The sequence below is a fragment of the Vidua chalybeata genome, chromosome 19 (assembly GCF_026979565.1).
Source record: "Vidua chalybeata isolate OUT-0048 chromosome 19, bVidCha1 merged haplotype, whole genome shotgun sequence".
Lineage (NCBI taxonomy): Eukaryota > Metazoa > Chordata > Aves > Passeriformes > Viduidae > Vidua > Vidua chalybeata.
The window spans coordinates 11,057,098-11,080,550 of NC_071548.1; the positions used below are offsets into that span (position 1 = coordinate 11,057,098).

Below are 23,453 nucleotides of genomic sequence, written 5' to 3' on the forward strand. Positions count from 1 at the left end.
TCTAGAGCCTCTGACAAGAGACAGTCAAATCAAAGTCTTTCAGAGAAGACATCCATGCAAACTTATATCCCTCTTTTTCACTTCCAAAAGGCATCTTAATCAGTTTGTGAAACATGAAAAAAGTCTAGCCTGTTGCAGTACCACAAAAATGTTGTAAAAACCTGAAGTGCTGTTGCTATAGAAGGCACATGAGCTTTGAATCTGCTGCTAATAAACAGTGCTTGGAAAACATACTGAGAAGTGATTGCAGGTTAATAACCAGGTTTCAGAAATTCCAAAGGATACTCTTTTATTCCATGTGTCATAGCAGTTTGAGTGTGCAGTACAGTGCAATGTAATCTTAATTAGCTTCCTTAATCTTCATTGGTTGGAGTTGATTGGTTCTTTTCAAAACTGGTCCCCTAAAGTTCTTGATAACTCCCAAAATTACTTTTTCTTTTGTTATCACAAACACACCCAACTACACACACACACACCCAACCTCTACATTTTTGTAGAGAACCAAAGGAAATAAGAACTTTTCCTTAAAAATAAACCCCAGTTTGTCTTGGATTATCATAAATTCTATGCATACTCATTCCAGGTTGCCAGTTTTTAGTACTGGCTTTGCTCATGTGTAAATCCAGGTAAATTATTGCTATTAACACCCTCCCATAAACTGACTCTTGAAGAAAACTGTAGAAATATAAACAGTTTCATAAATAGAAATTATGGACACCCAGTCTTAAATATGATGATTACTGGTTTATAAGTATGTCCCATTAAAAGGTATTGACCTCATAGTATATAGTATCAGTATCAGTATCATCACCATCATAGTATCAGTATATACTCAGTTTAAAACAGTAGCATTTACTTGGAAGGCATAACAAAAGGCATATTTGTTTTCTCCCCAACAAATAATTCAAATTCCATTCTTCATATAAAATATTCTACATATTCAGAGAACAGCAAAGAAAAAATCTGCTCATGCATCACATTAAATGAAATGCAATTTTTATTCTTCAAAGATGAAAAGTGATGTCTAGAAATGCATGTGGTATTCTGCTCATCAGGTAAGTGAACTGTCTAAGAAATGATTTGAGAATACTTACATACAGTGACTCCAGTGTGCTTTGCTCCTTTCTACTTCTGCTGTTGTTCAAGCCTCAGCTGAAACAAACCATCTTTGACAGTTTGCATTTCCTCAGAGCTGCTCTGTCTGTCTGCAATTCCTGAGATGGACACTCTTCCAATAATTTATATCCCTATCAGAATTCTCCTGCTTCCTAAGCAGAGGCAGCAGAGTCGCTCTGTCATCTCCCACTTGCTGAGCTTCTGCAGCAAAGAAACAATAGAGGCGAAACCGACAACTGATAGTGTCCAACTGCTCAAGGAAAAGCAACCTGAGACCAGAACATAACACATTAGATGGTAAGAGTAGACTGAAATGTGTCATCTGTCCTCCAGTGGCATTTTGAACCCTCAGAAAAACTGTAAAATACTGACAGTAAGCTTGGGAGGGAACAACAATGCTGGAAAAAGATTTTAAAGCAATCATTCTCATGAATATAATGGTATTCAAAAAGCAGATGTTCCTTTAAAATGAAATTATATCTTAATAAAAGGAAAAATTCTCAATTCCTCTTTACCAGGACAGCAGCAAAGGCTGCAATACTTCTGACAGATTCTATGTTCCCTTCAATAAGTTAAATGACACTGTCAATATTAGCACTATCACATTGACAATTATGTTGCAAGAGAATTGAAAGCAGTGTAACTATTTAAATAATAAAATTTCTGTTTTGAAGAAATAACAAGAAATAATTCTGATATTCTGATGAAGGGCCATCTTTTTAACAGTCTCTTAAATTTATTCTAGTGTATGAGCTACCTTAATTACAATAACTTCTGTGGTGAAACAAGTGAACAGATGAATTGTAACATGAATCTTCAAGGCAAGCTCTCCATCAAAGAGGCCTCCTCCTCAATATTCAGTTATATGAATCAATAATCATTCCCACAAGCCTACGTATTCAAACAGCGGTAAATTTCATTCTATGTACAGGAGTTCACAGAAATTTTATCAGATAGTGCTGAGGTTAAGAAAGCATTCAATTTGGATGGACAGTTTGGATTAGAGTTTAAATCTCCATTGGAACATAATTAATGCACTAACATCTATTAATAACCACAAAAACTGCTAGAAGAGGCAGTTCTGTTACTACTTTTTGAGAGTTCAGTAAAACTCATTTTTATAGACAGGACTAAACATTTCTAACACTTACTTTACAGCCTCCTCTGGGATGGTATATACTGCTGCCAACTCGACACCACTTCCTGACACTTTAGAGAAAAAAGAAATATTAAGCACGGTGTCAGAAGAAAAGTTTAAGTGCCTCGATTAATGTTTCTGCATTGGAATCTGGCTGAAATAACACAGCTTTTATAAGAGGGTATTACCTTTTTGAATTGAAATCAATGAGTTGGGATTTCTGCCCCCCACTCTTGTTGTAGAATACACAGAATCAGAATCTTGACATTTGGATCATTTGTATTATTGGGAGGAAATAATAACTTAAAGACAGGAAACACATAAGGATATAAATTCAACAATGTCAGTACATTCTCAAGAAAATATTCCTATCTAATAGTCCCCAAACACAGTGCTCAAGTGCCAGAAGTCCTTTAGGACATAAAGTGAAGATATTAAGCAGCTAGAATCACTTAATACCATGACCTCATTCACATGGCAGTGTTGGAGAGCAAGGAGACAAAATAATTATGGTCACAAGGGTTTAAGTGTGACCTTCTATGGAAAAGTCTTGCCAGTGACAGGCTGTTTTCATCCCCTGGATACATAATAGGCAAAAGGGAGAAGGAAGGAGAAAGGAACCTGGTGGAAATGTCATTGTATCCCTTGTTTGAATGAAAGATTTTCTGGTGCAATCCAAAGAGAACCTATTTTGCTATAAATCTTTATTTCTTATGCCTCATGCAAATAACTGATAGAAGACAAACCATTTCACAGCATAGGTAAAGAAAAGCCTCCCACAGTCGAGCTATTTACAACTCTTAATAGAGCAGATCTTGGCATGCTAGAAATGCAGCATGTATAGCTGGAAGAAGTAATGGAACATGCTGCATCTTCTATTTCAGGGGGAAGGCAAAAAGCAAAAAGGAGACTGAAGTAGTTGCCTCTTGGAGACTCTTTTAGAAAGCAACAAAGTTCAGGCACACTCCAAATTGTGCTCAAGGCCCAGGGCAAAGGTCTTGGTCACCTCACAGGAATTGCAGTAGAATATGCAATAAGTGAAGTCTTGAGAGCCCCAGCTGAAGCCTTTTCTAGATTTTTTTTGTCAAAGCACTCCCAAACTTTCCCCATCATCAAGGGTAAGTCATACTGCTGTCATCATATGAGGGGAAGGTCAATTAATATTTTCACACTTAGACTAGAATTATTTATTAAGAAGTTCACAAGGTTCTTGAGACCTTCAGCCAAAGAAGTTGAAAAAACATATTCAGATTAATTTTAGCAATAGCCCACAGATAAAACTTGTAAAAATGTCAAGTCTAACTTTCAGGAGTGATTCAGTCAGATTAGGCATATAAATCACTTGGATGCATCTGAAATTTGTGCTTGAGACAAAGCCAATTTAAGGAAAGAATATATAATCAAGCTTTTCTTAAACAAGCACTAAGTAATGTAACTAGGTTACATTAACAGAGATGTGAATATTGTTTCTTAAAAATCTAGAAGCGATTGCTATGGTAGGATTTCCTATGACTTTATGCAATTGTCAGAAGAAAAGGAATGAGGCTAATTTTAAAGCAGCTGCTGTTTACAATGTCCTCCTTTAGATCTCCACTTCTAAATCCTAGCCCACAGTGCAGCAGAGACCCTCTGCTGACACAAGAAAATTCTTGAGTCAGTATTTTCCTTCCCAATCTTTCAGCTGACCTAAGCAGCTCCTAACACTTGCCAGCTAAGATGACTCAACACTACAGTTAGATAACATTTTTTTAATTTCTTCCTGAAGTTCAAATAATACAAACAGTCTTTCACTCCCTTCAAGATCAAACCTCAGCAGAAAACTTTCAGCTCCCTGCTTCTCTGAAGCACCAATTACTTGCAGCTCAGACAAGAATGAGTCAGACATTGACATCTAAAGAAAGCAATGTCCTGCTGAGTCTATCACTATACAGGAAAACTCAGACAGAAATTCCAGGCTCCCATGCCTTTGACATCCAACTGTATGCTTAAACAAAGCTGAGTTTTCCCTTTCTGGTCCTTCTGGAAGTCTACCAGCTGCAGCAGGCAATCCAGAACTGCTTTGCTGGGTACCAGACCAGACTCATTTACTCTTTTCATTAACCCTGGAGGCACAGTTTCTCAGGGCTCATTCAACTCCTCATATTCTCCAAATACAGTTATCAGAATTAGGGAGACATTAAACCTACTGAGATAAGATCAAAATAGACATTCTCAATTTTCTGAGTTGTTGTATATGTCTAAATGAAGGAAAATAAGTTCTGCCAGAGTTTTGGCAGATGTCCAATATTCTGGACCTGATCAACACCCACAGAGAATCTTCCACAGATTCAAAGTGGAATTACTGAAATATGCATGAAGCAAGTTTATATTATCAATTTCACCAGTCCCACATTATCCTAGTTTGTGCCAAGGTGAATGTCAGCCACTGAATACCTGCAGCATAACCTTATTCAGGAGTGTATTACCAACATTATGAAATCCCAAATCAATCCAACTGGGATATTTTCCCTGCCAATAAGAGCAATGATGTTTTTGTTTAGAATAGCTGATCTTTCCAATTCAGGAGCAACTTGATTCTACTTCAGAGATGGGGAAATCAAGTCACAGGAAAGGTACTGGCTACATAAAAGTACCCAGTAGCTCAGTGGCTTAAGGCTGGATTAGCATCTGAATATTTGAATTTGCCACCCAGATCATCACTAACCACCCTCTCTAGCAAGCTGCCAGCCTCCCACTGTCCCACACCAGTTACAACTTCATCCCCAGTGGAGAAACTCAAGCCCAGCAGCTTGAGCACAATACAATAGCTGTGTGTACCTTCCATAGGCACTTACTGACTGCAGGGGCATCTGAGCAGGGCTGGCTATTTCTGGCTGGTATTCCCAACTCCAGCTGAGCAGATTCTGGAGAGTTCATCTGACAGCACTGGCTCAGAACAAGGCTGACACAGACACACAACACAAACAGGAAGAAATGGAGAGAGAGACTGGGTGTCATTGATAAAAGATTGTATGTTTACCAGGCTAATAAATATAGTGTCTGCACATTCCTGTAGGTGTGTGGAAATCTCATTTAACAATGTCACATTCCTGAAGAGTGCAGCTGGCATAATGCAGATAATGCACTTTAAATAAAACAGGCATTACCTTGTCATTTTGTAAATTAGGCTGCAGCAGACTTAAGACAGGGAAAAGGTAATCCCATGGAATGCCTTCACTTCTGATGCTGGTTTAGCCACCATCATTCCTGTCAAGCCAAACTAATTGTTTTGTTTTTGTGGGCTCCTAGGGAATAACACACTTACAAATTTGGAAAAAATAACAACATTGACTGTGGTGACTTTTGATCAATCACCACCTAGCTGGGAATGTCAGACCTATTAAGTGTCCCTTCTTTGCCAAAAATTAATGAACCAAAAATAAGTACCAGAGTTTGGAACCAGCTCTGTCTCAGCTGTATTCAATGCCACAGTCACACTGGAAGATAGGGAAAGGGAAAAAAAGGAGTGAAAGAAGAAAGCAAAGGATAGTAATAATTGCAGCATGTTTTCTTTTTCTTCATTATTAAGTATGAGCAACTACTAGAACTCATAGTGGCCAAAGTGAAGATGGGTTATTTTCAATTTTATTGATCAAAGATTCAAAGAGATTAAAATTTAGGAATGAACAATAAATAGCTCTTCTTGTCCATCATTTCACATACACATGGAGTTGAACAGAAGAAGTCAGCCAAATGAACCAGCTTTTCATAAAACCAAATGCCAACCCCAAACTTCTGAAGCACTACAAATTAAGCTGTAGTTTTCCTTCAAGTTTTTAATTTTTTAGATCCTCATGAATTTTCAGGAGACTGTGTCAAAGTCTATGATAAGCAACTTTCTGATGAAAAAAAAGTATTAAACAGACTTTTTGTATTAAGTTTAAAAGAAATATTCTGGTGTCTAAAAATACCACCAATAAACTTTAAAGTAATCCAAAGAGGAATGATTTTTTAAGTACCCAGATTTTATCAAATTTTAGCAGTAATATATGTGGGGTTTTTTTGTTTGATTTTTTAAAAATTCAGTACTATTGCAGCCTCTTTTCCTTTTATTTCCCAAGATCTTTTGGCAACAATAAACTTATTTGATTTCCTTTTAAAAGAAGGTCAGATTGTCTCAAGACAATTAAAAGGAACCATGCTGTTTGAAGTAACACTGCCATGATCCTGCTAATGAGCCCTTGTAATCCTGAAGTTATGGTAGGAGCAAAAGAAATTTGGTACAAACAATGACAGTCAGTCCCACAACATTTTTATGTGCCATGTCAGAAGAAATTTGCAAGAGGAAATTGCATCTATTAAGATTATGTTCTTGAATCATTTAAAGGTTAATACGTTCAAAATAAATAAAAGGTCAAAAGCACTGCAGGTCTGCATTTCTCAGGTAAAAGCCTCAGACCGTGAGCCATTCAGCCAGAATGGTTTAGGGTTCAATCAAAGGCTCAAAGCACATATTTGCAAGAACCAAGAAAATAGTTTGGATTTATCTAATGATTTATTTAATAAGAAATTAAATCTGAAAAATTTCAGAATGCCGATTTTGCACCCACTTTCCACATGGAGTGTCTTACCTTTTTCTGTTTTAAACTACCATTAGACTTCCACATTTCTTTATAAATCTAAAAACTTAACAAATTTCAAAAATATTCTAGTGTGTTTTCTTTCAATATTGAAATTAGGAGGTGACTTGGCTAATCACTGTCCTTCACCATGGCTAGTTCTTCCACAAACTGTGTGAAATAATATTTCTATTCTTATATTTCTATAATGTTATTATAATATTTCTATTTTCATATTATTATGTTGTGTACAAGTATATATAGGCAAAGGTACATTTATTCCAAGCCTCTGAGTGGTCACAGCCCAGCTGCCATGAGAGCTGAGGCTCTGGGTGCCACCACAGCCCAGGCCACGGGACCAGAGCATTAAACTGGCAATGCCACCTCAACTATAAAACCTTTGCCTCTTCTCCATGTCACATTATACAGTTCAGAGAGGTATTGAAATAAATATTTACACAATCAAAACTGTGTATTGTGTATAAAATATTTGCACAAACAAACATCCTCCTGTGTGGGGCCGCCTGGAGGATTTTCTGACCACATACATTTTGGTCTCATTATCTCAGCCACTACACCACCAGCATTATGGAATGGAATTTTTAAATGTAGCCATCACGTGGCTGAAGTTCAAAACTGCATCTTAAAATTTAAGCAGAGATTTTTGTGGAGGCTGGAGGAGTGCCTGTGCAGCCTCAGCAGCCTCAGCTCCCCCAGGAGCCCACACAGCTCCCAGCAACATCCACAGCCCCCAGCCCTGCCCTGGATCCCATCCCACAGCTGCCCTCCAGCCCTGGGGACTGTGCACTAAAGAAGAAAGATGTCTGCAATCTGGCTCTATCACCATTAACCCCTCAAAAGGCTCACTGCTATCCCAAAAATGTCCCTTGTGCTGCTGAGGCCCTGGTAATTAATGTCCCGGAGAGCACACTGCATTCCATGGCCTTACAGCACCACCCCTGGTTTCTGAGCTTTCTCACCTTCAGAATGACATTTTATTTTTGACAATACATCCCCTTTCTATATCCTCCCTTCCTCTGCTTTACCCCGTCATCTAGAGGAGACACTAAGTTGTACAAATATTTCAGAAACTTACTGGGAATGTGGCCTGCCAGAAGCCTTTCTCTCCCTGCCCTCCACCACATGTCTCAGGTGACAAGATTTTTCCCTTTTATGACAGCAGTGTTCCCTCTGTGACAGTAGTTTTCCCTCACTCACAGCAATTTTCCCTCAGGTGACAGAAGAGGAGCCTCCCCTCAGGTGACAGTTTTCCTTGAGGTGACATTTTTTCCCTCAGGTGACAATAGTTTTCCCTCAGGTGACTGTCCAGGAGCCTTCCCTCAGGTGACGTTCCCCCTCTGTTCAGAGCTGAATGTGTTCACAGAAGGAAGAATCCCTTAGGAAGGGATGAGGGAGGGGGATTGTTTATGTGATATTCTGTGTTTTAGCAGGTCACGGGAAAGAACCCTTTTCTGCCTGGCAGTTACTTTCTTTTGGTCTTTACATGTTGTGCTATTATTGAGAGATGAGCAAACTCCACCCTTTTTTCTGAGTTTTGTGGAGTTTGGAAAGAGTTGAGGGAGGCACTGCATGCACAGTATATCCCCTATCTTGGGCACTGGCTTTTTCCAGGTGGCAAATAAAAAGTGATTCAGCAAAAACAGTTGTAAAGGGGAAGGATGGGGCTGCAGTGTGAGACACGCAGTCATTGTCAAAGATTTATTTTGGTAACTGTATCTTTGCAGATTGAGCTGCCAACATTACATGGAAAATGTTGGAGAGGAAGGAAATGATCCCTTTCAATTTCTGCCATTGCATTTCTCTTGATTCCCTGGGGCTTTATGGGTGCAAATTGTAGTCAAGGCAAGAAGGGGAGCATGCTATCTGACTTCAGGCAGTGAAACCGAGGTAGGTATTTTTAGTTAATTTACTAAATACTGTGATCAGTGGTAGTTTATAGCTCAGGTATCAGCCTCTGGATCCCTGCCCAGTGTTGTTTTGCTTTCACTCTTACTTATAAACACATCTACATCCAGATAAAAGCTTCTTTGTAAATTTTATTTATTTGGAGGTTTCTACATGGGATGAAAAAGCTTTAAATGGTAGATGCAGAAGTAGCTTTGGATCTAGACAAATTTTGCACTCACCAAAACAAATTTGAGCCAAATTTAGAAGTAGTGCCATATGACATGCTCTTGGGGAGTGAGAGGCTGGCTGTAAGCCCAGATTTGACAAAGATCTTTTGCACATTTTTATCTTTATACTCTGTGAATAGTCCCACTGATCATTCTGTCAACCTGAAGTACTAAAACATCATCAGGCTGGCCCTTAAGTTTTAAAAAATTGATTTTTAAATGAAAGAACTTTTTTAAAAGGTATTTTTTACTTCACTTTCTGTTTACTGAGCCTTAAGGAAAAATTGTGTCATGTTTTCCAGTCTTTTTCTTTGTAATGACAGAAACCCTTTTTTTCCCCCTAAAATGAATCTGGATGTTCTCATGGAGACTTACAACTTTCAGAGATGAGATTTTAGGCAGATGTCATACGTTGTAAGATTCTTGGTAGGAACTGAGAGAGTTGGCACCGCAGACAACACAGCAGTTGTTTAAAGTTTGCAGAATGCCTCGGATCATAATTTCTTTGGGGCAAGAGTGTTAATTGTGTTGTGGCTAAGTGATGCATGTGCAGTTGTGTATAAGTGTGTGTAGCTCACTTTTCTGATGCAGTATGTGTCTGCTTCAGTCTTTTCATTCCACCATTTTCAGTCCCTCATGCAGCTGGTCCAAGGAAAGTACCAGTGAATTAAAGATAATTACAGGCCAATGACTAATGCTTTTATTCTGTGGAAATCATGGGAGAAGTGGGTGAGAAGGTGGCAGAGTCTGATTTAACTTCAGAGCAGGTGTCTTTTGGAGAAAGTCAGCATACCCACAGCAGCAAAGAAAAAAAGCTCTCAAAATTACTATGTAAAGTCTCCAGATAACAACCAGAAAATTAAATTTTGTGTAAATGGGGACAAAAAACAATTAGCATGTAGCTGGAAACAACAGAGAAGCAAGCATTCAAAGGGTATTATTGATGTGCTTTAATTAAAAATTAAAGTAGCTTAGGGGCTGACCTGAAGTGTTGGCAGTGAAATCAAACCAAACCCAAGAATGTTTGTTTCACACACAGCACTTAGCAGCCCCAGCTGCTAATACTGCTACAAGGTTCTACAGAGAGTGCAGTTACATAGCCTCTGTCCCAGACAATCTTCATTTAGTGTGACAGACAGAGGGTGAGTTTTACACATGGAGAAATAAAGCATAGAAAAAGTGGTTATTCCTCTGTGAAATAAAAAATATTTATGAGAGGAGGTGAATACAGATTTCATGTCTGAAGGAAATATTATGCCTTCAAGAGCATTCTTTCTTGACACTCTTTGTGACAACCCACACTGTTACTTTTATTGTATAATGGAATATTTTTATTGCTGTTTAACTGAAGGGGTCAGTTAAGGACATAGTTACCATATTGTTTTTTCACAATTTGTCTCTGCCACATTTTTTATGTCTACATGTCCTCTGTGATTATCGTAGATGCCCATGGAAGGATAAGACATGAATTATTATAGAGAGAAGCAATGCTGTAGCTGCCCAGGTTGATGCATATTTATACATGGACAGCAAATCTTGTATGCAGTTTGAGTGACACAAATTACAATTCCTGGCTAGGCTATTAAAATCTATTTTGACAGCAAGCAAGTAGACAAAGGGAAATGAAAGCAGCTTTGCTGAACCTGCAGGACACAGATAAAGGTTGAAGCAGAACTCAACCAACAATTGAAGCTACAACTCAATTTTTGGTTGTAGCCAAAAAACCCCATGTCTATGGTCAGGTCTAGCAGAAAAAGTTAATAAACTGTCAAAAACATACACTGGAAGTGTCTATGTCTTTTCAGACTGCAGAAAATGTGTTTCCCCTTGCAATATACTCTCTTTATCCAACCTTTCTTTCAGCTTATTAATGTACAGATTATAATTACTGATTTCCCCAGACTAATCCTTCTTTAAATACATCCTTCTTTTGGAGAAGACTGTGGGTAAAATTGTTGCAGCATCTTTGGGCGCTCTGTGTTGGTACAGCCCTGGCATTGCTTAGGACTAGGAAGGCCTTGGCACAAAAGTGATCTGCATACTTTTTCTTCCAAAGATCCTGATTAGCTAAAACTTACACAGGAAAAGGTAACCTCCCCAGAATCCTTGGGAAGTTTTCTTGTGTTTAAACTACTCTGGAAAAAACGTACAGAACTAATACCTGTGGACTGCAAGGCTTGTTTCAAAGCTCATCAAACACAAGGACTTCCTTTGACTTTAAGACTACATTGGATTACTGAAATCATCATAAATGACCTAAGAATTGCTTGGGAAGGCCCCTGCTGTGTCAGGCCCCGGAGGCATAAGACTCAACATTCTAAAAATTTGACCTAAACGTAGATTTTTTTGGTTTTATTAGATTACTTGTGAGAGACCCATAGCAGGTTCTTTACAATCACTGAAGGTAAAGCCTAAAACATGTCTTGAAATGCAAGTCATGGTCTCTTTCAGTATAGTCTGCTCTATGCGGGCACTGGGCTAATAAATGGTTCTGCAACATCTTCTTTAGTTTAATTGCCGCTTCACTCAACAAAACCCTGATAAAATCCATAATAAGACAATCAACACACCATAAGTTTTTTAATTGTTGCAATATAAAGGGATTCCCATTTGTCTTGCTGGTATTTCATCCCATTTGTCTTGCTTGCCTTCTGCTACAGATAGGTTGGGGCTTAATTTCAGCATTTTGGGCCAATCCTACCAATCCTAAACAGTGCCCCATATTGTAGTCCCTTTATCAAAACAATTGGAATATGATCCTTTTGTAATTTTATGTAATATTATTCTTAAATAATAGTTTTCTAATGGTGCTGTGCTGTTGGCAATTGATTCTCAGTTGTTCAGCATTCTGGCACCTGCATATTTCTTATATGTATACACATGCACACTTTTAATTACCTGCCAGATTAACATACTAAGGACCATGATAAGGGAGACACATTTTACTCCAATAATATGACCTTGTCAAATATTGTAATTGACCCTTTGCAAGTTTTTCCCTCCTGTAAAGAACTGTTACTTCTATTAAGATCTATCTTAAATATAAATCACAAAAACAAATAATTTCTTAGGCTGCAGTATCTAGAAGCACCAAGAGCACAGTGAACATTTTGTGAAGTAAAACGTCTTAAGAAGTTTGATTTTTTTTTAAACTACCGTACTTAGATATTAAAAATTATGGAATTTATTATCAAGCAGAGGTTTAATATATATATCTTCGACTTTGAAGAAAGTCCTTCATACAGAATTTATTATACTTGTAGTTAGTATATTAACATTTTTCTCATCCAAAACTGAGGCTGAGCAGGAAAATCATCAAAAAAGAAACATTTTTTAAAGACAATGACAATGAAAGCCATTTTTATTTAAGATTATTTTAATATTATAAATTTAAACTTAATCTCCATATAAATCCCTTTATTTAGCTACCTAAGAAGCCAAAACAGCATTTATTCTGATGTAGCTTTCTGTCTTCTCTGTGTAAAAATCTTAGTAAATAATTTAAGGTTTATTTTTAATGTGAAAAATCAGAGGAATCTGGTATGAGTTAGTTCACCATTTCAGCAGTATTACCATGCTGCCCTCTGGAGTACACTGGCAAAGCATTGCATGGTAAAGTTTTGGAGGCATCTGCTGTTCTTCTTTGCATCCAAGAAAATTGTCACTGGGAAAAGGAAGCCTTGGCTAAACTCTTTGAAAAGCAGGATGAACATGTAGTGTTTTGCTTGACTTAGCCCAGACTTTTTTAGGCATGTTTTCACTAGATACGTATTACTATGCAGGAGTTCATCCCTGGCTAGACCCCAAAGCCTTTGATAAAAATGTGATTATTGTAGGATCGTCTCAGTGCTTGTATTCTTTAAGAGTAGATTTTAATTTTAGAAGCACCAGATTCAGGTTTCTCAGCAGAACTGACTTTTATCATCTGGAGATGCAAGAGCAGTGTCAGATTGTCCCATTGAATCCAACTTTTGTGGCTCCTGTGTAAAATAAGCCTCAGAAATCTTGTGAATCTACTAGGAGAAAGTAGTAGGTATCAAAGACAACAATAAAACACATTTTCCCCTTACAAACTCAAAAAAACCCTGAGATGTTTGGAAGACATAGGCATCTGCTGTTTCCTAAATTAATTCATCTTTCTCCAAGATGTGTCTTGTGGAAGATCTAAAAATTCCCTTTCACTCCTCCCTCCTCTCCCTCCCTTCCCCAAATCACCTTAAAACCATATAGGAATGAAAACAAAGTTCAGGCATTTATGTTATCGCTAAGTTTTTTTGGGGAAAAAAAACCCAAGCCAAAACACAAAAAATAGTAGAGTTTAGGCCCAGTTTGAATTTATTATCTTTTTTAGGAGTCTCTTACTTAATAAAGATATTTAGTATAAAGATTCTCAGTTGCAGATTGCTGATAGCTGGAATTGGGGTTCAAAGACAGCACAGGTCCACAAACAGAAAGTACAACAAACCCCTCCTTCTTCCTGCTTCTCCAATACAGAGAGACTTTAAATTGTATATCATTCATGATTATTTCTGGGTTCTTTCTCTCCTTCCACAGTTGGAAAAAATGTGCAAGTTAAAAGGAACGGTTGTTATCTCCAAAAGTGGTTTTAGGGACTTTACAACACTTGGGAGCAGCTAATTAAACTGTTAGAAGCTATTAAATACCCTAAGTACTTTTCCATTGGTAGTCAACAGGAATTAGATCTCTTATTTCTTTAAGTCTCTTTTTAAAGTAAAAAGGTTCCTTTCTTTAGGTGCCTAAAGACTTCTAAAAATCTGCTTTTTCTTAAGTCTAGGGTTTCAGGTCAGGCAGAAAGAAAATGTAAGCTAAGTGACAGGAATTTTAGATCACATACAGACTGACAAATCATGAAAAATTAAGATCCTGCCAGGAGTCTGCAACATTCATTATGGTGAGAACATTAAACTGCATTTTGGTATAAGCAAGGAAAAGACCATCTATGGGAAAAGCTACCTGTGAAAATGCAGGCACTCTGTAGGGAAAGCAGAGAAGTCCCCAAGATAATGACACTGATGGAGACATCAAGGCACTGAGCTGATAGGGCATGAAGGGAGACAGGAACTGGCTGAGATGGTCTCTAATCACCATGGAAAACCTGGATAAAGGAGCATTCCCGGACTCTGAGGAAGTCAGATTTGAATTGTCACTGGAGGTGTCAGGGCAGAGAATTATGACTAGATATACGATTGTTTTTCTCAAAGGATACCATAACCTCTTACAAACATTTAATTAAATTGTTAATTACTTCACAGTCTTATGGCATAAGCAGCAGTGTAACTACCGCTGGCTCAAACAAGGAATCAGAAGCATCCTGAATTCTGTACCTGTTTAGATTTGCGTTGGATCTCCACTGTCTGAATTCTATTTGGATAGCAGCTCAGTGTGTACATGAGTGATGATCAGGTTTTTGATGACTGGATGTTGATGGAAAAGGAAAGGAAGTAAGCCCAGGTGTTCTGCTGTTTACATTCTAAGCAGACAGTACTGCCTCCTTTATTCTGGAGTTTGACCTAGTGAAAACTCACTCTGACTTTTTAGAAGGCTTAAGATCCTAACTCCCTCTGGCAATTTTAAAAATACCACCTTCCATTTATAATATCCAATGAGAGAAGGTTTAATCTTATTAAATAATTGTTTGGGGAATTTGTTCCCCATACAGGTGAGGAATTATTTGCGTACATATGACCTGCATGGTGAAAAAAATCAACATTATTAGTATGTCAACCTTTTGTTTTTTTTTGAGAAAAGATCACATCAGCAAATAAAGCCACATTATCCTGGTAAATATTTTCAAAGAGGATGCAAAACCAGATCAGAGCACAAAAAATAGCTTTACTAACAGCTTCTACTGAGATTAAATACACATAAATATATGTATATATCTCCCAAGACAAAATACACAGCTTCATATAAACTGCTAAAGAGAAAAGTAAATATTTTGCAACCACAAATGAAGTCAAAACATAACATTGTGGTGAGACTTAAGAGGAGTTAACAGACCAAAATGTCTCATTATTTCACAAATTATAGCAGCATGAAAAAACACTCCTTTAGTTTCAGGATACTTAGGTCTATTTCATGAAATAAAAACATGTGATGAAAACAAAGCAACGTTTCAAGCGCAGCTCCAGACGCTGGCTGAGCTCGGCGTGATCAGTGCAGCGTGAGTGACACCGAGCCCACACTGCAGGTATGACAAATGGTTCTGTCACAGAAACGGGCTGGCACATGGACACAGCTTCATGCACACCATCTTCTTATGCCCACACCAAGGGCTTTCTCAGGCAAGGTAATGCAGTGCATGCTTTAGGTTCCTTTCATTAATGCTATGGATTAAAGTATTAAGGGTAAAAATGCAACTGGTGGCCTTGACCTGGTTTGTAGTGGGTGCTGAGAGCCAAGTTCTGCCCTCAGTTACACCCTGTAGCTCCCCTGAAGTCCGTGGCGGTGCCAAGTGTAACTGAGGGAAGAATTCAGCTGTTCAAATATGTCCATGGTTACCAAGCCAACTGGCAGCAATTGCCAGGGAATAATAGGAGTGTTGAGGGCAAGAACCAAGGAGCCTTCGTGGGGCAGTCTGGAGATCTGCACAGTGCTTGTCTACAGACTGTCTGGCCTCATGAAGTCAAAGCTATTAGTTTTTCCTACTTGGTCTAATGTACTGCAGACAAAAAGGGCCTTTCACTGGTGAATGCTGATAAATGAAATGCTCACCAGCTGGGGCTCCTGCACCTCTTCGTGCATTGTAGCAGCAGCTTTTTGTTTGTGCCAGACCTAATCTTGAAGTTTCATGGGGAAGAGGGAAGATTTGAAAACATTTCAGATTCTAACACAGTAAATCATTATTGTTATTAATGAAGTAGAGCTGAATAGCTTCCAGACTATTCAGAAATATGACACAGAAATACTCATCTTTTTGCAGCACAGTTAGTAGTTATTTACTGCTTCATATTACTGAAATTGGGAATAAGCTTTCTGGCTCATCACACTAACTCCATCTGAGGGAACAAAAGATGGCTTTTAATTTCCCAGATGAAGAATCAAAATCTGGAGTATCTGTCTGTACTCATATTGGAAGAAAGGAACTTAAACTCTGGTATCTTTAGCTGCAGTGCCTTTGCATATCAGGGATACACCCCTGACCAGCTTGTACTCCAAGAGCTGTGTGTGGCCTTGGTGAAGTCCTATAGCCACACACTTCCAGTGTAGAAAAACTTCTTGACACTGAATAACCTTGATTTAGGGTATTAAAATGGAAACCAAAACATTTATCTTTATATGTGACAAGTAGATTCTTTGAAATCCTGCTCATATAGCTGTATACTATTTTAAAAGTTTAAACTTCACCAGAACAGATTAAAATCCCTGGGCAGCCATTTCTGTTCAATTTCACAATAAAGATGTAATGAAAAATTAGTTGGACTGTTTCGATTGACAGTATTTTTTTTTTTTGCAAGATCTTTAGATGGGCAAATTATTTAAAAGAATTGGATGGAGTCTCTAACCTGGAAAAGGTTAGAGTGAATTAACCAGACTTTCAGTTGAAATTAGTCTTTCTTGGTTTATTTAAAATAGTGGAAGTGTTTCAATTTGTACCAGTTCACTCTTTCCCATCCCTTGCATTACAAACACCTTGTCATATGAAAAGGTCTTAAATACAGTAAAATTAACAGGCAAATACAGGAATACATACACTGTGTTTTGTGAGTTCTATAATTTAGAAGTCCATAATCACTGCAATAATTTCTTTAATGCTAAGTATGTAGACCCTTCCATTTCCTCTAGGGCAGATTCAAATTAACTGTTCCTTGCAAGAAGAGATTTCTCTCACCTCCAACTGGTTATTGCAATGTCTGCAGTTTCTGACAATTACTGCAATTATATAGAAAGAATTTGCACTTGTATGGTATTGTGCAATCTAAAACACATCAAAGGGACACTTCACGTGCAATATACAAAGACCAAACTCATACTTCCAGTAATTTCTGGAAGAAAACATACAAGCATTTTTCTACAAGGAACTCTAGACTTCACTGTTTAGAATTTGATACAAGAAATCATTCAGTATTTCAAATCTGGAGGAGATGTGAAGTAGGAAGAACGTTAACTGCTTAAGCAAGGATTTGCCCATTTGATTAATGAATAAATTTTGCTTATCTAAAGCATGCTCTTTCCAGTGATCCAGAACTACATATGGTTCAAAAGGGAAAGACTGAGACATGCAATGTCTCAAACTGGGCCTCAGTGTTTCCTAGGCAGCCGTTGGACAACATGGTGAAATACAATACCCAAAGGTAGGAGGGCAGAGACACAAAGTACTCAGCTGTAAAATGAGCCCATTCTAATTATGCTAAAAGGTCCTGTGTCTTCAAACAGATAAATGTCATTTACTGAATCACTCCTCCTTGAAGAAACTGCTTTCTAATTATATTTTCTCTGGATGAAGATCCATCTTCAACTGCTTCTTTCTATTTTCATTGAAAAAGAGAATTATCTTTCAAGAAAAAAAAAAAGAGTGGAAATTAAAACTACTTTTACAATTCCTATTTTTTTCAAGAAGGGATTGAAGGAAAATACTTTATTTAAAACAAAGGAAATAGTCCATTCCTTCCTCATTGTCCTGTTAAAAATGGAGAAGGGCAGTCAGAATGAGAATTGCCCTTTTTAAAAGCTGTGTTAAAGCATAATACTCTCCACATTACTGCATGAGGAGGACCAGTCTCAGATGGCTGACATTGTCAGAATTACATGGGAGTCAGAGCAGGTAGTGATGATTTACAACAGCATTAGGATTGTCTCAAAGGCCATAATGTTCGGGGTATAGTGTGTTTGAGTTTTTTTGTTTTGTTTTGTTTTTTGGAGGGGATTTAGCTGTTTCAGTACTCATCAGGATTATATTTTAGCATCTCAGTGCTGTGCAGTCCAGTTTCATGACTCACAGCATCTGTTACTGCATAGTGGCCAAGGGTCCACAGAAATTATTAAAATTGACCAGGGATGGAGAAAGGGAGAATTCCCTTTTTGTCTGGTGCTGAAAGCCACAGAGAAATGAAAGAGTAGAAAGTCCAAGTCGCTCACAAAGCTGGGGTGGGGGGTTGTGTAGAAGCAACAGTCATAGGTGTAAATATGCCAAACAAACCTCTACTTTATACACAGCGTCGATTCTTAGAACAACTGAACAGCTTTTCTGTGACCACTGAGAATGTCATCATTTCATCCTCACTTTGTAGACTTGGCTGAGAAATACCTTGAAACCCAATATTGCCTCATTCTCACTGTAACAGAGACTGCATCCATATTATCTGTGCACAGAAAACACTTTTCCCACAGCTCTTATGCCTCCTGACAACCCTTAGAAGCCTCTGTATTCAGAAAATGGACATGGGACAATGTGAGGCTGGAGATATAAAGCATTCTATGGGATGTAATGCACTGGTTCACCTCCAGCAGTCTCTCTGGGGAGGAGAATATCAAAGGTCCAGAGAAGAGTCAGAATGATCTGAAGAACAGTTTGGAAGACAGACAAGAACATAATCTATCAATATAGCCCTCTAAGCATTGTCCTGAAATTTTAATGATATTTGATTGTATCTTTCTTTTTTATCTGAATTTTAAATCATATCACCATCATCCTAAAGTGGTTTAGGATTAAGTAAACAGACATTAGTAGATAGGGTTTTAAGGGTTGATTTAAAAGAGCCGTTTCCATCAATGAAAGCATGAACACAGGATATTTTAATGGAAAATAAAAAGGGTTATTTTCCTTAGAACTGCTGATGAGAAATTTAGAAGAATACATGTTCCAGAGAATGGACACTCAGATTATAATCATGCTAATATAATAGAACTGCTGAAGTATAGCAGACAGTGTGGTGCTCTAACCCTGGTACAGCACAGCCATGGCAATGAGCCTGTTCTGCAAGTACAATAAAGCAGAAGCAACAATCAGCTTCCCATGCAGTGTCCATCCTGGCAGATAGAGCTCAGAAAATATTTTAAATATGCAGACTGCTCATGAGAGTTCTTATCTAGCTGGAGAGAAATTCATTACAGCGTACATAACATATACATGCACTCTGGGATGTGAAGGATTTGCTTCAAAGTGCACCATTTATTCCAGTATTTTAGTATTACTTCCAATATTATTCCAGGGAAAAGACAGAACATTTTTGACAAATGTTAGTAATTTTCTGAGTGGTGGATTTACTTACAGTGATGGCGAGTTTACTGAGCTGCTGCTGGAATTTTTCTACAAAGGACACCTTGATATGCTTCATTTATTGGGAACATCTGAAATGAATCACAAGGAACAGATGGAATTTTCAAGAGAAAAAGAAAATAATAAAAATGCCCACCATAAAAACGAATTCTCTATAAATAATCTCAATCAGGAAAACCTTTACCCCTGAGACAACCCAAGGCTGCTTTTTTAGTAGCCCTTTCCCTTGTGACAAGAGCAAACTTTTCCATGCCACAAATCATTCCCATCCATCATTTTGATACAATCTGAAGGAAACTCATCCTACTGCCGCAATGTGCTCCTTTTATTCCAGGTTCAGATAGGGAAGTATTTGCGTATTTGGTCAGTAAAACTTACTGAGTTTACAATCAACAATTATGATTGTTCTGGCTGTTTTTTTACACTTCAGACCAGCAATTTCATTTTTGTAGTTAAGTTCTTGCTCAATTGATTTCTCAAACTGAATCCATTTCTGGTTATATTCTTCTGGATCAGCTTCTGCAGTTACCATTGTGTTGCCAAGTTTATATTACATCAATTACTGTAGAAGAAAGATGTTGGTCTTTCCAAAAAAGATGTAGGATGGATCAGTAGAGGAGTGCTGCTTACTCAGGAATTGAATATTTGTTTTCTATTTCCTTGATGGAATGGCCTTAACTCTGTGAATTAGTCTGACTCAATCTTTTCTAGAAGCTGATTTTAGCTAAGTCTGATTTGAGAAAAGAGGTGTTTCCTACATGCTTCAGCAGCCTCCCTGCTTGGATCACACCTCTTATTAAGGTCACAGAACAAAACCAACTTCAGATCCATCATTAACAGCTCCCAGGATTGATACTTCTGTCCCTCAGTTTCTTATTCCATTGCCATGGTTGCAAAAATAGGAAAACGTTTGACTTGAAAACAATATTCTTGTACTAATGTGTGTCAAGCCTATTTTGATTGCAGATTAGAAAAAACATATAGTTTCTCTTCAGTGGGAAATAACACCACTTGCTATTGCTTTGGCCTTATGTACATTGCAAATAAAAGAATCAGCTAATGGCCAGGTTTTTAGGTGCTCTTTTCAGTCTTTGGTAAATTGAGGGAAGATGAATCCTTTACCAAGCCAGGAGATTTGTATGCCTGGTTTGAGTTATTGAGTGAATGGGTCTGTACTGCACAAGGAATTCCAGTAATAAAAGGCCCCTTCCCAGCCAATGTTATTGGTCACCCATCTGGGGCAGATGCTGGGAGACAGAAACTGACACTGATGCTGGAAAATGTTGTATCAGAAGAGCCTGAATGATGATTTGAATATACACAGAGATGGGAGAGGGATCAGAAAGGGGAGGGATCAGCTGAGCTTGCAGGCCTTTGCTCAGGATGATCATTTATAGGTACATCACTGCTATATCCTGAGATGATAACACAGAGGTAAATGATTAGCTCCTGCAATCATTGCAGCAGCGAGGATGACTTGCAGGCTGAATGGTAAATCCAAGACAGGATTGATTCTGGGCTCTTCTTGCACACAGCAGTGCAAAATGACAGCATTCCCCTGGTTCTGATGTTTTATAAAAGTCATAAAATGTTAGCCCAATGCAGGGCAAAAGGAAATGAAGATTTGATCTGTAATCTGCTTCTTGTAACACCAAAGGGCTGTTGCAGATCTCACCAGCACTCCTGTTTGGTATTTTTATTAAATTCAAGAAACAAATGTTACAAATTTGTCTTGGATTTTACCATTTTTAGCATTCCATTTGCTATAGGGTGAAGTTGGGCTGAAGTGTACTTGGCTACATGTTATTGTAGGGTTCTTGCATGTTGCAAGGTAGAAGTGTCTGAAAATAGATTTCCTTTGAACTATGACAATGTGTTGCTTTCCTCTGTGCTCTCTTGGAAATAACTCTGAAGTATGATTTTTACTCTAGTTCCAAGCTATGTAATTCAATTCACTGGAAAAATAAGACAAAAAGTATTAATTCTTATTGTGTACATTCACCAAATAGAGAAATGAAGACAGCTACCTAAATTATATAAAACTGATTATACTAAGAAATTGTCACAAATGTCTTATAAATATATGAGTGACTGTATTTGGCAGCACCTGGTGTGACATTTCATCCTTCGTCAATAAAAGAAAGCAGTTTTACAATATTGTGTTTTGGTGTAATACGAATTTATCAAACTACTTAATCTCAGTGGGACGAACCATGAAATAACTATTCAGTTGCTTCAGTAAAAAGGAAAGCATAAATTAGAACTCATAGGTTTGAGCCAAAATAAAGACATGAGAGAAAATGTAATTTGTTTCATTTTTACTTTGAGCCATGTTTGAAAACAAAAACCAAAAAAACTCTGAATCCTTAAAAAACTTTAAATTTTAATCTAAACTTATAATTTTGCCTTCAGGGCTTAGTCAGATGACTACTGAAGTAAAAAATGAACACTTAAAGATTTCAGTGCATGTTGAATGATGATCATGCTGCTTACATTAAATTTATCACCTTGCTATAGAATATACTTTTAAAAAGAACACTATAGCTGAGGGACTTTTCCCAATACTGTCCAAATTGAGTGAATAATTATCCTAACCTTTCTAGTTCTTGAGCAGCATCTCTGTCTACAGAAAAAGTAATGGCGTTTTAATGAGACAAATGCAGAAAACACTTTTTTTGTGAGTCTTCTCTTGCAGGTATTTTAACTCTACTCTGTCCATGCCAGTTATGAGCCATGCTTGAAATTCTCTTTACACATTTTGAAGTACTGGCCCAAAATTCAAATCAAAGATCTCGTGGACTCTGGTAAGTTTTTGATCAAGTTTTGAACTATATCAGCATGAATATTTTTTTTAGTTTCAACTGTCCTCCTACTGCAGCAGTAACAATTACAGCCATCAATAAACATGAGATACGCAGTGCTGACAGCCAAAGTTATTTTAGTCACATCCTACCTAACTGTACCCAGAGCCCATGCAGTTCCATGTTTTTCCTTTGGCAGCCTTTTATTTGTGGTTAAGAATAATTTCCCACCAAGTGTTTTATCAGCATCCAGAAGCTGGTCTCGTAAAGCAAAACTTTAATTATAATTCTTTTCATTATGAGTCGAGGGACTAAATATTGACTAAGAAATTTCCTTAGTCTTGAATGTTGACAAATTTTTCCCATATGATCTCAGGAAAACCTTGATGGGAAACCATCTGTAAGCCACCTGCGAGTTCTGGGGGTTTTATTTCATGAAGGGAAAGACAATCCTACCCTGCCTGGGCATTATTGGCTCACTGAACAACCCCTCTCCTCTGATGTTATCTCACGTTTTTTACACAGTTTCTTTCATGCCTCTTGCCTGATTTTGGCGTTTTTCATTGTTGCATTCCCACTTTACTCCATATAAGCAGCAAACAGATCACAGGGCTTGGCTAAAAGTCATCACGTCACTCTGCAGAATTCTAAAATAGAGAGAGCAGCGGATAGGAAATGTAATCTTTTAATCTAACGCTTCCGTGAACTGTAATACAATTCTGCGTCCGGGCCGCTCGGCCGATGCTGGCACTAGAGGGCAGTGCCATATTGCACTTCCAGGGAAAGCATTCCCGGACACGGCTGGAAACGGAGAACAAGTGCAAAATACAGCCACACTTCGCCTCTGAGCTTGTTTCGGTCACCAGTCTGAAGCCGCTCTGAGATGCACACACACCCCATTCACAGGCTGCAGACAGCCCCTTCCCAGCAAGGGCCACCTGATTAAGCTCTTTTTGTGTCTGCCAAGAAAACTGTAAATATTGTTAGTTCAGACACCAGCAAAATCAAAGTGCTTTATGCCTGTCACCTTTAGGCAAATCTCTCATCATGAAATTGCACTGAATAGAAGATAAACGTAAATGATGTTAAAGACAGTGTACTGAAAAATACAGCTTCAATTTTCTTACATGGGTTTTTTTTTTTCCTTGGGTGTGAATTGAAGTAACTGTGCAAGAAGCTCTGTTCTTATTGTCCAAAACAGATGTGGAATAGTCTGTGAACTGTTAAACACTTGCCTGGTTTCCCTGCAGAAACTTCTGCTGGTAATGTGCTGATATGGTGATGATAGATGGAAGATGGACATATGACTTCAAGAATATCCAAGCCATCTTATCAAAGAGAAACTTTGTCTCTTGCTTTCTCCAAAGCACCTCTTGATTGTGGACTGAGCAGACTTCTTTGCTGAGGCAAAGTTTTGACTAATAA

At 37.9% G+C, this 23,453-nt stretch overlaps 2 long non-coding RNA genes across 2 annotated transcripts; one reads left to right on the plus strand and one right to left on the minus strand.

Moving 5' to 3' along the window:
• Positions 1-1,050: 1,050 nt before the first annotated feature.
• LOC128797727 (uncharacterized) lies at positions 1,051-5,189 on the minus strand. The gene is made up of 3 exons (XR_008434228.1): positions 5,089-5,189; positions 2,268-2,325; positions 1,051-1,317 (listed from the first exon to the last, which is right to left on the minus strand). It is a non-coding gene; the product is annotated as an uncharacterized LOC128797727 (long non-coding RNA).
• A 2,410-nt stretch (positions 5,190-7,599) lies between these two features.
• Positions 7,600-23,453, plus strand: LOC128797726 (uncharacterized). The gene is made up of 4 exons (XR_008434227.1): positions 7,600-8,004; positions 8,598-8,760; positions 21,923-22,031; positions 23,279-23,453. It is a non-coding gene; the product is annotated as an uncharacterized LOC128797726 (long non-coding RNA).